The 17451-nt window shown below is 46.7% G+C and overlaps 1 long non-coding RNA gene across 1 annotated transcript in view; it reads right to left on the bottom strand.

Moving 5' to 3' along the window:
• The window catches only part of Pvt1 (Pvt1 oncogene), a 223391-nt gene that overhangs the window by 119372 nt on the left and 86568 nt on the right, over nt 1–17451 (bottom strand). The window lies entirely within an intron of this gene.

Below are 17451 nucleotides of genomic sequence, written 5' to 3'. Positions count from 1 at the left end.
CTGAGATCAAGGGGCAGGCTGGGGTCAGGGTGTAGACAATTCCTAGGAAGAAATATCAGTCATGACAAGTATTCTGGGCTACAAGATTCCTCTTGAAGACAGGTTAGGGAAGCAGACATCACCAGTATTATAGCAAAAGATGAAGAACCAGTCGATTCAGATATGGGAGGGGAAAGGATCCTCACTAAACTGACGCAATAGACACAATCCTCCCACCAGCCACAACCTAAGACCCATCTCTCTTCTTAATTAAGCTCTGCTGGCAGATTGGCCTATGTCATACAGTAAGAAAACTGCTACTGGTTGAGCATGTGCAAAGGGCCTGAGGTATATGGTAGTAGCCTGAAGGTTTGCTCACAACATCTAGGGAAATTGTCACTTACTTGAAGTCACTCGGCAAGCAAGGGAAGGTGGTTGATTGCAAAGTCCCTGTGGTTGTTTGACTATGCCTGGCCCAGGTAGTCACACTATTAGGAAGTGTGGCCTTGTTAGAGTGGGTGTGGCCTTGCTGGAGTGGATGTGACCTTATTGGAGGAAGTGTGGTACTGGGGGAGGCGGGGGGGGGGGGGGCGGGCTTTGAGAGCCTTCTCCTAGTTGCCTGAAAGACAATCTCCTGTTTGCCTTCAGAGCAAGATGTAGAACTCTTAGCTCCTCTAGTGCCATGCCTGCCTAGACACTGCCAACCTGTAAACTAGCGCCGATTAAATGTTTTCCGATATGAGAGCTGCCTTGGCCATTGTGTTTCTTTACAGTAATGGAAATCTGAATTAAGGCAGTATCCATTTGACCCTAGAACATGCTCTTCTGCTCCACAGTATCTTCCCCCTAAACCATGCCCAGCAGCATAGTAAAGCCAAGCCCATACATAGCTCCTCTATTCCAGGGCTCTGCTGGGAACCTTCCTTGGCACGGACACCCAGAAAGCCTTCAAAGAGGAAGTGGCATTTTCACATTGCCTTCAAGAAGCCTTTGGACAGGTCAGAGAGAAAAGGACCAATGAGCCAGGAAGAAAGTTCAAAGTAGGCAGAAGCAGTGAGATCAGAAAGGATGACAGTTACTAACAGACAAAGGCAGTCGAAGAGTTCAGGAGTCCTTTGGGACATCTTTCCCAGCCTGTACTCAGCGGCCAGTGATCACTGCATGGCGTCACTGATGCTGGGGCTCTTCCCAACAGTGCTGAGAAGGAGGCCTCAGTGGGCCAGTTAATGGAAAGTCCAAGGCAGAAGTTATCACAAGCAGTTCCTGGCCTGAATAACAGGACAGTGTTTGTGCCCACAGCCCGGCCGCCTGTGTTGAGGTCATTACTGGCCCAGGAAAGGATGGTCAGAGAGAAGGCAGGGAGGGACAGAGGAAGCAGGGGAATAGCCACGACTGTGACTCAGTGCAGACTTTTCCTGGTGTCTGATTAGCCTGAAAAGACGGAAATTAAAACCCAACAAAACCAACATGAAGCAACTGGGGAGGCTCTCTAGTCTAGGAGTGAAAAGAACAGGCAAGGAAGGACCTCCAGAGTCTTCAAGAGACCAAGGAGGGAGAACTGTCTGCAGTGTTTGAAGCTAGAGAACATGAAGACAGGCTCTCAGATAGGAAGTAAGAAGGCCAGCCTTCCTGCTTCTGAGTCAGCTGTGACTATGACTATGCTATGTAACTTCCCAAGCAAGGTTTATCTCCAGACGAGATGGTTGCTGGGACTTTTGTTGTCTCTGCATAGTATGCTGCACAGTACCGTGCAGGCCCTCACTTCATGTTGCTCTGAATCACAGCTATCTGACTGAGGAGATCAGGGTGGGTACACTAGCATAAACTCTTGAACTTCCCTGTAGATTCAGCTTGCCTCTCTGTGAGTGCCAGGGACCCAGTGTCCAGAGGGTCGCCAGCACACAAGGGAGAAGAGAAGTGGTCCAACCAGTGGCTTGCAGGTGAGGAAGAGAAGGAGCTGTACCACCTCACACCTCTCCTGAGTGTACTGGCTGAGTGTACTCAGCTGAGGATACTGGCATCTCCTAGTCTCCCATCCAAATGAGTCTCCGAAGGGCAGCCATGATAGTAACCTTTCAGGAGGACTGCAGAACACTTGTGAATGAATTTTGGGCCTCTCTCAGCATACAGTTAGTGCCAAGTAAAGCTCAGAATTTACCCATTGAAAAGAGTCATGTCCACCACATGCCTAAGCATGATCTTTCCAGCACGATGAAGGGACCTTTTTGTGAAGTCTGCTTTACCTTAATCATCTAATGCTACGTCAGCCATGTCTTAAATCTTTCAGCTAGACTGATACTGTCCCCAAATGTCCATCTACATCGTCAACAAATACAGGTGAGGACCACACATGGGACATCATTTAGCCATGAAAAGGGGTAAAGAACTGATGAACACATGCTACAGGAAAATCTTGAAGGAGTCACGGGAATGAAATAAGGCAGTCATGACCATGATCACGTTCAGATGACATCTTTGGAACAGACCCCTCCACTGTGAAAGGAAGCAGGTTTGTGATTTTCTAGGACCCGGGAAATTGGTGGTTAGGGGTGTGAAGTCTCTTTTCTGATTGACTGTGCTAACAACTTGAAGTTTCACGGATAGATAAAAAGCATTCTATTTTATGGGTGAATTAGGGCGTGTTTGAATTAAGTCTCAGTAAAACTGCTACATTTAAAAATGAAGAAAGGGTTTGTGGCTATATGGAGCAGGAGCCTGTCTTGCTCTTCCAGGCACTAGGTTCGATATGAGAAGGCTGGGGGAGGGGAGGAGGGAAGGAAGTGATACAGGAAGAGGGCATAAAGACTGTCGTGGACCACAGCATTAACACCAGCAATGCTGGGTCCCAGCTGGATGCAACGGAAATTCTAGACAGATTTAAACAATCTGATGAGCACATACACACGTGTCCCTAAGCATACCCCCAACACGGGAAGCTGTGTTTCTGCTTCTCCGCCACCCCTGCTCTAGCTCTGAACCCCCCCACACACACCAATGTCCAACACCACAACAGAGAGTCATGCGGCCGACAGTCAGGAACTCTTATTTTGTCTCCTGCCCCGAGCAATTCCTAAACAGTGGGAGTTAAATATTTATAAAGCAGTCACTGTTTGTTTAATGTTCAATCTGGTCTTAGGAAGCCTGATGCGGAGAATCGCTGAGGTGACAGCTGATTATACAACAGGAGGAGCCTGGTGCACCAGGCTGCCTGACAGTTACCAGGACGGTCTGTCTCCTCTCCAAACCTCTGCAGAAGTTGCTTCCTGCCTTGCACTGTGCCCCAGGGCTCTAGGGATGCCTGAACTTCCTCTCCTCTCCGCAGATTCCATGAGCAAAGAGAAGACAGCCCTGGTCAGGTCACCAAATGCTACTGGATCTGCATGTGCCAGGAACTGTTTCAGAGACTAAGAAGGGTAGGATGTGAAGTCCCTCACATGTCTATACCAATAGCTAGTTGTGTGTACAAGGCAATGAGAGAGAGACATACAAATCAAGAGCACACACACACACACACAACAGCCCACCTACTTTATATACTTATGTGAGCATCTGGGGTGCCTGCCCCCCCCCACACACACACACACACACCAGCCCACCTACTTCATATACTTATGTGAGCATCTGGGGTGCCTGGGTGTGCACACACACACACACACACACACACACACACACACACACACACACCAGCCCAACTACTTCATATACTTATCTGAGCATCTGCGGTGCCTGGCCGCGCGCGCGCGCACACACACACACACACACACACACACACACACACACACACATGTCCACCTACTTCATATACTAATCTGGGAATCTGGGGTGCCTGGGCTCAGAAAGGACACTGGACTATTTGGGAAGCAACTGGTCAGTCTTATAACTCTCCATTTTAAAAACTTATTGTGTGTCTGTACATGGTGTGTGTGTGTGTGTGTGTGTGTGTGTGTGTGTGTGTGTGTGTGTAATGTGTATCACATAGCACTGTCTGCAGGTAGATGACAAAGAAGAGCTTTGTAAACTCAGGTCTCTCCTTTCAGCTTTACCTGAGTTTCAGAGATCAAACTTGGGTCACCAAGCAGTGTGGAGCCAGGGCCTGTGCCCAGTTGACATCCCACTGACTCCCTACACCCTACCTTTGCTCTTTTCAGCTGGGCCATGAAACTCTCTAGCCTTAGTTTCCTTTGTCATAAAACAACTGAAGGGCCTGCCTTAGTTTTCTAAGGCTGTGACAAAACACCATTACCAAGGCAACTTATAGAACAAAAGAAGTTTTTGTTTGTTTTTTTGTTTCAAGATTTATTTATTTTATTCACATGAGTACATTGTAGCTATCTTACATGTACCAGAAAAAAGCATCCGATCTCATCACAGATGGTTGTGAGCTACCATGTGGTTGCTGGGAATTGAACTCAGGACCTTTGGTAGAGCAGTCAGTGCTCTTAACTGCTGAGCTGTCTCTCCAACCCCCTAAAGGAAAGAGTTTGATTGGGCTACAGTTGCAGAGGGCTAGAGTCTGTGATGTGTGGTAGAAACATGGGGACAGGAGGTTGGACGGCAGCCGAGTCTTGATTCACAAGTAGGAGGCAAAAACACCACACTGGGAAGGGAGCACATTTTTTTGAAACATCAAAGCCCACTCCCTGTGAGATACTTCATCCAACAAGGCCTCCTAGTCCTCCCTAACCACATCCACCAACTGAAAGCAACTATGCAAATACATGAGCCTACAGGAACTGTTCTTATTGGGCCATGTAATGATTTCAACAGAATGCTATTCAGGCTTGTTTACACGCAAAAACTAGGATACAGCTTGGGGTCAGAAGCATTCTGTGGGTTCAGTGACAATGAATACCCAGGTATGCTGAGCTCCCATCAGGGACTGATGTTAGGCAATCCTAGTCACTGGTCCAGTTCCTTGGCTTAATCTAATCTGTTAATCCAAGCTACAACTGAGGTAGGGTGAGAAAATGTTACCTAGACCCTTCAAAACTAAGGAGAAAGCCTTGGTAACTAAGGTTTCCAATAGTTCCATGACCTCATGATGCCCTTTGGGGCCTGGTGACCTCTTGAATGCTAGAATGCAGTGACCAGTCATTCCATCAGCTGTGTTAGGTAACAGTTTTCCCGCATCTAAAAACCACCCCTGTTCTGTAAAGCATCCCCACCAGACCTATTTGCACCAGGAAGGACTTACAGTACAGGTAGCCAAGCACCTGAGCTTCATACGGATGCAAGCCCTGCAAGACCTCTCCTATACTGGCTGGCCCTGATTTCTGCACAAATATGAGCATCAGAGCTAGGAAGACACAGGTGACAAGCAAGGTCTTCAACCTCAAGGACAATGACTCAAAGAAACAGGCCAGATGTTCTGGGGCATGATTGTCATCCTAGCACCCAGGTGGCTAAAAAAGGTGCATTGTGGGTTCAAGAGTAGCCTGAGATACCCTGCTCCCATTTAAAACAAAGAAACGAACGAAAAGAAGAAGAAGAAGGAGAAGGAGAAGGAGAAGGAGAAGGAGAAGGAGAAGGAGAAGAAGGAGGAGAAAATGAGAGAAGAAAAAAGCCTAGGAAGGGCAGAGAGAGTTTCAGACAAGGTGGAGAAAAGAACTCGAGGCAGAGGAAACCATACAAATCAATGGAAGGGCATGGCAGGGGAAAGTGTTAACCAGCAGAGCTACTGGTTAATTATATGCGACTCTGGGTTCAACCCCACCACCTCAGGAAAGAAGAGCAAAAGGAATTGGACGTTGAAGATCTTGCCATCCTAAGAAAAACACCACTGAAAGGGAAGCCACTTCAAATAAGGACCAGATATTTAGGGTATGCAGGACAAGTGTGGGAAGGGGTGGATACCTCATCTCTAAAAAACAAACCAACCAACCGCTGTTTCTAGCCGGGACCTGAAATGACCCATGTCTCTTGATCTAGTGTGTGTGGAGGGGGTTGGGGGGAGGTACGTTCTCTGGCATGCCCTAAATATGTACAAGTGATGAATGAAGTAAGTTCTGCCCCATTCTCCTGTCTGAAGGGACTTTTCTCTGTACATAGTTAGTTCCTCACTGCATGAAAACTTCCTTTCCCTCCCTTCCTCTCTCATGAGAAGTCTTATGTCTTCAGAAAACCTTTTAGGCTTCCTGAATTCTCCCAGGCCTGTTCTTGTAAAGTCACTCTCTAAATCTACTAGGAGCTGTTGTCTTTTCTGCTCTGCTGCTGACTGGGACTTGCCAAGGACCCTTTAGGCCTCTCTGACGTTGGTCTTCAGAATCTCTCCATGGATAGTATCTTAGGGTTTCTATTGCTACGAAGAAACACCAAAAAGCAAGCTGGGGAGGGAAGGGTTTATTTGGCTTACACTTCTAGATCATAGGCCATCACTGGAGGAAGTCAGGAAAGGAACTCAAGCAGGACTAGAACCTGGAGACAGGAGCTGAAGAAGAGGCCAAGAAATGGTGCTACTGGCTTGCTTCCCCTGGCTTGCTTCCCCTGGCTTGCTCAGCCTACCTTCTTACAGAACTCAGCACTACCAGCCCAGGGATGGCACCACCCACAATAAGACGGACCTTCCTCCACTGATCACTGAGGCATTGAGAAAATGCCTTACAGTTGGGTCTCACAGAGGCAATTTCTTCTCTCTGATGACTCTAACTTGTATCACACTGATATACAAAACCATCCAGTACAGATAGTACGCATGTTACTGCACATCTGCATGTATATATGCATGAGTGTTCATGTGCGCATGTGCCCATTTGTGGGAATGCATGTGGAGGCCAGTGGACCATGGGGATCATTCCTTCTGCAACACACCACCCACCCCCTTGAGAAATATCAATGCCCCGGAATTCAACATGCAGTCTTTCGACTGTCCAACCAGTCCCAGTGATCTTCCTGTCTCTTGTTTTTCCATCACTGGACTTGTGAGCAAGCAACACCATACCCAGATTTTTTTTTTTTTAATTTTTAAACATGAATCCTGGAGATTGAATCAAATCTTTGTGCTTGCTGGGCAAACACCAACTAACTAAACAATCTCCATAGCCCACTGCACATTTTAGTGATTCATCAACAATGCTCTTCCTCTCCATATTCAGAAGCAAGGTTCCCCCAGACAGTACTACTGCCTTCTTGACATTCTTTACAATACAACCACTACCCCATCTCGTGCCAGAGTCCTGCCAGCCCCACACCCACCCCATAAACCTGGTACAAGGTATGCAGTTTCCACATGTGGTTAATCAACCTTGGAGAAAACAAGCCCTTACCCAACTTCACCATTGCCATTCTGTTTCAAAAGTCGACACCTCTGTAGCTGAGTGCATGTGATGGTGCGTGCCTTTGCTCTCAGAGGCAGCCTGGAGTTCTGTGAGTTCCAAACCAGCCTAGTCTTGGGAGCTCATTTCAGGACAGCTAGGGCTATAAAAAGAAACCTTGTCTCAATATTCCTGCACCCCACAAAAAAAAAATAAATAAATAAATAAATAAAAATGTAAATCACACTGAAAAGCACCAGCAGTTAACAGTGTCTGAGGGCTGCTTGCAAATCAACTAATGGAAGGGAAAGAATTTCCTCTGGTCCACTGACTATAGAAAGGTACAAATTATCTTTCTCAGGAAAAAACAAACTCACATGTGGATACCTGCAATACCAGATTTCCGTTTCCTCACAATAAAGCAAAGCTTAGTCATCTGTAACGTATGGAATGCAGACACCCCATAGCTTTTACCATGCCTTCATTTTTCACAGCTGTTTTGCTTCTGAGTAATTTGGTAACAATGTCTCCACAAATTAATGTTATCTACTTTTTCCAAAGGACTATGCCTGTTCCAGGGACCACCTCGTAAGAAACTCCAGCTTCTCCGTGTATATAATATGTAATTACCAACACAACTAACTTGGCAAGCACACAAATCAGCTGGTGGCTGCTAGGGTTCCAGGCACACCAGTATCCAGAGTTAACATTTAACGAGTGAGTGTTTACCATACATCCGTCAGGAAGCACTGTTCTAAGCCTTCCTGTGTATTAACTCATTCACCTCTCTAAAAAGCAGGAATGCAGTCAGGGATTGTAAATGAAACAAACAGGTGCAGAGAAGCTAATGGACATACAGGCACAGAAAAACCTAGGTAAAAGCTAGAAACCCCTTACCCAAGAGTCTATAAGCAACTGCAAATTAATTCATGGGACTAAGCTCACACACACACACACACACACACACACACACACACCGTAATAACAGCAGAATAATCAAGGTTCACCTAGACAAAGAAGAGTTGGGAGGGAGGAGGGGACAAGGAATGAAGTGATCAAAATTGATAGTTATTGATGTCCAAAAAATGTCCTAATAAAACCTATTGCTTTGAATAATTAATGCTTGCTAGTCATTTTTTAAAGTAACAAAATGGCTCTTTTGATGTGGGAAAATGGGCTTCTGTGTAGCAGCTACACAGCCTAGATCCTTAGAGGGACAGTGGCCTCAGTTTGCTTTGCTCTGTGAAGGGGATTTGCTGTATCACTGAAGGCACAGAGTGAGCCAGGAGTGAGCCAACGGGAGGTCAGTTCCCAGTTCTAGCTCTTCATACTCTTACTGATGGCTGTTTACAAGGTCTGGCAATCAGTACACGACTGATGAGCATCCATGTGGCTGGGCTGGACGTTAGCGATGAGTTTACGAGTGCTTGTCTTCATGTGGCGACCGCTTGGGTGTCCCTGTGAAGTACTCTGTCATGCATGTTTGCAGGATCCCAAAGTGTCTCGGTTACCAGAGCAAAAGCTGGGAATGTGGGGTAAAGAAAAGGATTGGGGGAGGGAAGGGGTGGAATTAATCCTCCATCTATAAATATGTCTTTGTGTCACTGGGATGCTCCCTGCCTGTATGTGGACACTTAGCAAGTGGCCCAGGACTTGGAAATCCCCACAAGCTGCTGAGAGCAGTGAAGATGGGAAAATAATGGCGTGCCAAAGAGTGAGGACTTGGGGCTAGTTCTCTCCAGCTCCTAAACACACCAAATCCCCAGGAGGCCCAAGCTCTTGGATAGTGGACCAGGAGAGGCCATGAGAGAGAGGCTATGCAAGGAGGACAGGCAGCTCCCTGAGGGGTCATAGGTGCCACCTACCCAGCCTTGGGACCCTAGCCTAGTCCTCTTTCTGTTGTCTCAGCTACAGAGACCATCAGAGTCCAGGGCCCTCATTCAGTTTACTTTGCAAAGGAGATCTGCTCAAATATATGCAGGCTCTCAGGTTGAGGCAGACTAGGAAACACGAGATCCAAAGAAAGGAAGACCCATCTATCCCCAAACTCCCTCCTGGAGCCAGGATAAAACTGTCCATAAACCAATTTGTAGACAAGAAGGTTAAGTTAAAAACAAGCAGGTTGATGCAGTGCTGTGTCCCTTATCCCAGCTCTCAGGGCACAGGAGAGCCCCAAGTTGAAGACCGGTCAGGGCTACCAAGCCAGGATCTATCTCACAAATAAAGACAGTACAGAGGGTAAACTGCATGTAAAGTACATGTAGGGTAAACTACACATGGCTTACTTAGCAGAGCACTTGTGTAGCATGCTCAAGGCCTGGCTAGTTTGATCACTAGAAACATACAAGCCAGGCTCGGCATGACAGATGCTATGATCCTAGCATCCAGAAGCTGGAGACGGCAGGCTATACTTCCAGGCTAGAACATCTGTCTAGCACATGTATAAGGAACTGGGTTCAGCCCTCAGTATCAAATACAACAGGAAAAAAAAGAAAGAAAGAAGAGGCATGAGAAAGGAAGATGAATCTGTCTCTTGAAATAATCAATACCAAAAGGGAACAAACACAGGAAGGGAACACAGGAGTCTCATAGCTCCTCAGCCTGCAGCAAGAGGACAGGTTCAGTTCACAACAGGTGGGTGCTACAGAGATGGGTGATGCCAAAAGGCAGATCTGGTTGGTTTGGGGAGCCTGAGCTATGCATCTTCAGTTTCAGTGATGCCTGTTTAAAAGACAAGAAGAGGTAAATGAATTTTGCCACTCACCGCCCCCTGGAAACACCATTAAGAAGGTAGCAGGCAGGCCAACATAGGTGGTCCTTAAGTAGCTAGGATTCTCTAAATCATGAGGGCAGTTACAGGCAAACACTGCAGGGATCAGATGAACGGGTCAGGTGTTTAGAGTTCATGCACTGTGTTTGTGTTACACATGCACTTTGGAAATGAACTCACTTTGCTCTTCATATCCATCTGTTCCCATAAAAGCTTCAGGGGTACTGAGGATGGCAAAATCCAAGAGCCCTCTCTTCATCAGGCCATCTGCCAGCCTTGTGTGGAAGGCTGGCTTGTGCACAAGTGTCATATGGGGAACTCAGGTAAAGAACTCATGTCCCCATGCCCTATCCTCTAGTGCTGGAGCTGTGCTATGACACATTACTAATAGGAATAGGTAATTCTTGAGGACCCAGGGACCTTTACACAGCACATTGTGAAGGCCATAAATACTAATGACATGATAAGTCTGCTATTCCCACTGATGAGTAAGGGAGCAGATCAGAGAGGATAAGCGAGTATCTGTTTAGTCAGCAAGTTACCAGAGAAACTGGTATCACTGACTCTAAAAGAAGACCTATTCTCTGCGGCTCTTCTGGATGAAGGACGCACATGTTCCCACACTAACCCAAATCCCAGCACCAGGAAGGCCATGACTTGGTTTTGCCCTCTCACTCCACAAACAGCCTCCAAGGTTATCCGTTCTTTCCTATCTACAATTGGCTCTGGTTGATTCCAATGGCTCTTGCTGTCCCAGGCTGAACAACACAGATGGGAAAGGCCTTGATGGCTTTGAGAGCAGAAGCAAAAGGCAGCAGTGCACACGTGAGCTGACCACAAACGGCAATGTTTCTATCAGCCAGACCTCTGACGCCCACTCTGGGCCAGCCTTCCAGCTTTCAGCTTCCATTGGGCCAAGCGGAGCTGCTCATTAGAAATCCTGTTTTGTCTGTGCTCTGTCTTGCTGGGGAGAAGGGTAAGGAGCCTAATCCAGCACACCTTCAGAATTACTGAACTGCTTCACTGTACAAGGTGGCTAGCTGTTGGAAACACAGACTCCACTCTGCCCTTGGCCACCAAATGCTGACCAGTGGGATAGAAAGGAGGTCTGTTTGGAACAGACATCATCACCACAGAGTCAGCATGGCAGCAGACACTGTAGCGCTGGCTGCAGGGCTACCATTACGTGCCTCCTACACAAATCAGATCCAGGAAACGGAGGTCTGGGACCACAAACTAAATGTACAGCTAGGCTGACCCACCTTTCTGTTTCTTCCCTTTTTGCCTTCCAACTTTTTCTGCAGCAAAGCCAGCAACTGGGAACACTACAGCACAGACTCTTGAGCTTGAAGATACGGCTCCACTGTAGAAAGGTAAACCCATCCTAGAGTCCTGGCAGAGGAGGCCTCATCCTTGGGAAAGGGGTCTCAAAAAGTTGCCATCACTGTTAGAACAGCATGTACCCTTTAAAATCAGGGTTCTTGCTACATCTGAGTTTCCCCTGTCATCCAAGTATCTATCACCTACTATAACTGTAACCTTTTCAGACTGGGTCCATTTTCCTGTCTGTTGTTTCCAGAATCAGCCTCTAGACCAGTCTAGAGGGCTAGTTAGTAAGTATAGCTGGGTAGATGGATAGGTGAATGTATCATAGGTCAGTGTGAGGTGGTCATGGGTATATAGATGGATGTGTGCAAATGGATGAATGGAAGGACAGATGAAGGAGTATGTGAGTGGGTAAGTGGACATTGAGGTGAGTGAAGTAATAGATAACTTATTGGGTAGGTATGTGGATGGGTAGATGGGTAAATAGGTTGATAAGTAGTGAGTTTTTGAGTAGGTGCATGAATAAACTCATGAAAAAGATGGGTCGGTATATGAATTGATGGAAATGTGGACCAAACAGTGTGATGAACAGAAGGATAAGTGGATGAAGTAAGCGTTTAGATGGATGGGTCAACAGAAGGATGGAGAAGTGGGTAGGTTGATGTATGGATGGAGAGGTGAATGGATAGCTGGATGTACATCCAAGCAGAAAAGAGTGAAAAGATACAAAATCAGATAGGATTGAAATTAAAGGTTGTCCAACATGCTCACTCCAGAATCAAAGGACTTTTGGTCTCCCCCTTTCTATGATTCACTATTAAGGACTCCAAAACAAGGCTTACAGTTACATAGTAAAGAAGCCATAGTAATTAATCTTTGTGCTACCTCAATCTGATAGGATAAATAACAACCTATTCCACAGTAAGAATTAAAGAGATACTCAAGCTCACCAGCTAGTACCCAGAGGGGTACTACCCACCGGCCTGCTGCTAAGTGCCTTTAAAAACCTGCTGGAATCCAGAGGAAGGGATGAAAGGAAGGAGGCCTTCTCTTTTTACAAGAAATGGCCCACAACCTCCCACCAAGAATGCAAGGAATGTCGGTTCTTTTGACTGGATCACACACCTCACCAAGACATTGGGAGATTTCTTAGAAGTTTTTGGATTTGGGAATTTAGATCTGCTCTCTGCCGAGCACGCAAAATGTTTGAACTTGGTTTGAAATGGGAACAGCTAACAAGGACCACACTGGCAGTCAGCCTTCTGCTCTTCCAAGGCACTGAGCACTTGGGATGTGAGGTATTTAATCCCAACAATCAACCCAAGTGGGTGCTCTCATGCTCCCCTGTGTGCATTTGGGAGAAACTGAGGCACAGAGGGTCATCCAGAGCAGAGTAAGGAGCAAGTCAGAGGAGAAAACGCCTTTTGAGGACCTAAACCATGGAGACTAGGGGTGCCTACCCATGTGACTTCAAGTGTCCAGTGGCCAGCTGTTTCCTATTTCCTCCACAGACAGAGGGAGGGGAAAATGTATATGGCAAAGAGCCAGCTGCCCAGAAAGGAGACCTTTTCCTGGGAGGAGCTCCCAGCCTCTTCCACAGAAAATACATCCATCCCCCAATGGGCAGCCTAGAACCATACAGCAGTGTCTCCTCCACCTCCTTCCCACGTGAGACTTGGAATAGTCACACGTGGTGCCCCATGTGACTCACTGCTTGAGGACATACACCTTGGCCTAGTGCAGTAGGTCAGACAGGTACAGAAGAAGTGTTAGGTAACAGTGACTGCCCTTGAGGAATTCTTAGCTAACAAGCATCAGGAAACCACTCAAACCAAACCAGACTGAGATACAGGTCCCACCACAGGGACACCTGGACAAAAAAGTTGACCAATGAGGGAACATGAGTTGGTTCTCATCTCAAACAAACCAGAACGAAAGAGAGACTGTATCGATCTCATATTTAGCACTCAATCCCATGCCACCATGTACAATAACCAGCAATAAACTTAACTCCCAAGCTGAAGTTAACGGATCTTCTCCTCCAGTATTCTGGGTATGCCCCAGATGATGGAGATCCCCAAACGCTGCTGGGTTCCCTTGGTAGAAGGCCATGAGGTCAAGCTTGCTAGTCTGTGTTCTGCCGTGCTGCCCTGGTTGCTTGGAACCCTGTGCACATTACTCAACTCCTCCGTTTCTGTAACAGAGGGGTGAAGGCAACAGCGCCCATCCTGTGAGGCATGGGTTCCCACCCATAAAGCACTTGGCAGGTACCTGGAAAGTGCTTGGAAATTTACCTAGCTGTTGCTACATGTCTTGAAACAGAACAAACACTTCCTCCTGAAGGGCTTTGTTAGGCGAAGATCACTTCACTGTGCACTGAACGATGAGATACAAACAAGCTTCAGCATAATGTCCCCTCAAAGAAGTAGACAGGCCCTAAAGCTCACCTAGTTTGGGCATTCAAAGCCAGGGCTGTCTCTGGAAGACCGTTCCCCGGGGCCCCTGCCTCACCCACCAGTTTCCCCAGGAGCCTCGCCCAGACTTTATCCATCACTAACCAAGTCCCACCCATAAACTGCTGCAGGGTTCAGTTGAAACAGTTGATGGGACATAAAGCTGTTCTTTCTGACTTCCTTTCACCTAAGATAAGGGAAACTTGAGACCAACAGAGCTAGGTGTCACCAATGGCACCATCCCCTAGCAAGGACAGAGGGCCTCGCCTTTCCTAGGTGGCACCCTGAGAAGCACAGAAGTGAGACAGTACAGGAACTGGGTACATCCCCGGCTGCTGTCATCCATATCTAACTCCAGGGTTGGGTCTTTGATGAGCTTCTATGTGCAGTATTCCCCAGCACAATTCCCAGTACAGATGCATCAGGATTCAGGTCTCTAACACAGTCCAGGAATAAAGAATATGGTCACAAACCGGAAGTTTCACAGAGGAATGGAAAAAAGCAACAAGCTACTATCCAGTTCTAAGTCCTACTCCACCCCCATCTGGATGGTCTGATCTGGACAAAGAAGAGCTAGGAGTTCAAGGTGCAGCAGCTCCAGGTTATAGGCCCTCACTCTGAGATTGACAAGTTGTGGGGGAATCAAAACCCACAGCCCTGTCTGTTCTCCAAGCTCCTGCGAGCAAGCCTAGCTGAATATTCTAGGAAGCTCTTGCAGTGACTCCTGTCGGTTTTCACCACACACAAACGTTGACCAACCAACCAACCGATGTTGACATCCTCACACCTCCTCTGGTACCACAGTTAAAAGCCCAAGGTCTAAAGCGTAGCACTAGAGTCAAAATACCAGCTCAGCCATTTTCAACTGTGTAACTCAAACACTACACTTAGCCTCTCTGGTCTTACACTTTTCTCATTGTAAAAAATGGGGCTGATTAATTTTAACACTGAATCGCATATGATTATTATAGGAGTTAAATTGTATATAACAGAAGAGGTTTAATTTCAATTGCCTCAAAGTTAATAAGCACTACATAAATGTCAGCTATGATTATTCTTACGAAGCTAATTAACACGATCAGGAAATCATTTCAGTGAACTGATCTCACTGGTGATGGCTGCCTGTATCAGTGGGTAGAATATTCAACAACAAAATGAGGTCAACAAGCAAGGCAGGATGTGAAGCAGGCAGGAAGGCAGGAAGGGATTTCTAGGTACAGGTCACACTCAGATACAGCCGGGTCACCTCTCAGATCTAAAGTTTCCAACCCATTGGATTTCTGTTCAAGGAGATATGACTGATAATTTAGGATTTTTTTTCTTAATTATTAACCAGAAGTTCTCTTCTCTGCTTATTGAAATAACTACTAGGGGGACAAAAAGGTTTGGTCTTTTTGTTTTGTTTTGTTTTGTTTTGTTTTTTGTTTTAATAAAGAAAAGAGCATCAGGAACGGAGCTAGGAGTGTGGGTCAGTGGGACAGCACCAGACTAGCATTCACACACAGGTCCTGTGACCATCCTCAGGGTGGCAAGTAGAAGGGCACAAAGCATGGTGACAAGGAAGGGACTAATAAAAAGCAGGCAGGAAGGAAATTTGCCCCCCTTTCAGCTTGCTGCATTATGCTTCAGATCAGGATTTCACACTGCTCTGCATTCTGACCCCAAATCTGACCTCCAGGCCCTCTTCAGCAAACCTCATCAAGGCCTGGCTATGCCTCTGTGCTCCAATGTTGGTCTTTAAAGAACCTATCTACCCAGATCCTGCAAAAACACAAGGCACCTTATGTCTCTATACACCTTTTTGCCAAATATTTTCATTATATCCTGTCCCTTCAGATATCTGGTCTCTGTGTCATCCTAAAGAGGAATCATAAAGGCTCATCTAAAGTCTCTCTCCAGCTAGCTAGTTAGCTTCCTTCCTTCCTCCCTTCCTTCCTTCCTTCCTTCCTTCCTCCCTTCCTTCCTTCTTTTCCTTCTTCCTCCCTTCCTTCTTTCCTTCCTTCCTCCCTTTCTTTCTTCCTTCCTGCCTTTCTTCCTTTCTTCCTTCTTTCTTTCCTGCCTATTGGTTTTCTTTTTCTAAGCCCAGATGTCAGTGTATCCAAGCTGGTTTTGAATTTCCCATGGAGCACAGGTTAGACTGATTTTCAATCCCAAGGGCTGGATTATAAACGTGTGACTTCCATGATCAGCACTACAGTGGTGCCGAAAGGTCCCGTGCACCCACTGAGTGCTTCCTTTACCAATTGTCCCTCACCCAATGAAAGATCCCTGCACATACTGAACTTGTGCCTGCATCACCTTCTTGGTCCTTGAACCGATCTCCTAAATTAAGTATTGTCACCAGCCTTACATTGCAAATGGGGGGAAAAAGAGCTTGAAGAAGAAAACGAATCTAGACTCCTGTGCTAACAGGTCACAAGCTATAGTCAGGTTAGATTCACTCTGCCATCACCCCATACCCAACACCCATGAATCTCTGAAAATACCTTCATACTACATGGCTGCTTTTTCACTGAATTTGAGGAGCAGGAGGTGGGACTTTCTGAAAAGGATCCTGTGAATACAGTGACAGCCACTTATTCCCTCAGTGGTGTTCTGTATCGGAAACAGTCACAGAGAGGAAGAGGAGAAAATAGCCCATGTGGTCCAGTACACATTCATACACATTTAAGTGTCAAAAGGGGCTCTTAAGAGTTCACTGGCAAACATGAACTCACCCCAGATAAAGGGCTCTGAATATGCAGTGGACCAGACCTACCACTCCCAGGAAATGTTCATAGTCACATGCGAGAGACAGGACACTTAAGGGGAAAGGGCACAGTGGCCATAAGCTGAAAGGCCAGAGCAGCTGAGTCTTCCAGGAAAGCCAGAGGGTCTTTATAGACCCTGAAGGTGGGTTTGAAACCATGACCAGGTGGAGACTGAGAGCAGGTGGTTGAACCAGGAAATTTCCTGGAACAGTCAGTCTAATGGATGGCAGCTTCGGTGATGCAGGTGGTGTACCTCTGAGACAGCTTTCCTCACTGTTTCCCTAGCTCACAGATTGTGAGGCCTCTTCTACTACACCTCAAGGAGTCTTTCCAAGAGTTGAGACAAACTGCAGCCCTCCAAAATGGAGCGTCCCATTGGAAATCCCACGAAGGGTTAAGATGTGGATGTAGAAAGATGGAGAAAGCAATTGCATTCATGTCCCTAACAGACCAGCATCCAAAAAGCATGAAGCCCCAGATGCTGAGAATGACTATGTCCTGTAGATTTGTACTAAGCATTCACCTCGATTTATCACCCAAAGAAAAATGGGAGGAGGGTACGAATTCCAAAAAGATGACGCAGCCCTAAAATCAAGATAGAGAATGCCCCGAACAACTCACAGCATGGAATAACTGAAATGGAATTTCCTCCCCGTCACTAGAAGGCACAGGACCTCAACTCCAGCGAGGGGGGCCCTGGAGCCAGTCACGTGAATCAGCTCCTTGTTTGCAGTTCCAGGGAACCAGAGTCAGGAAGAGGTTGGGTGTGGAATGTGTACTTTTCCCTTTCTTCAGCTATCACTCTTTCCCTACCCCTCCCTTCTGTTTACATCCTCAGTCAGACTGTGGCTTGGGGTACCTCACGTGCAGAATCGCTGAGGTGATCGGTCAGAAGTACTTCGGAACTGGGGATGTAACTCGGT

Source organism: Rattus norvegicus, chromosome 7 (genome assembly GCF_036323735.1).
Source record: "Rattus norvegicus strain BN/NHsdMcwi chromosome 7, GRCr8, whole genome shotgun sequence".
NCBI classification, from domain to species: Eukaryota; Metazoa; Chordata; class Mammalia; order Rodentia; family Muridae; genus Rattus; species Rattus norvegicus.
Note: the sequence above shows the minus strand (reverse complement) of the source record. Positions and strands in the feature narration are given on the sequence as shown.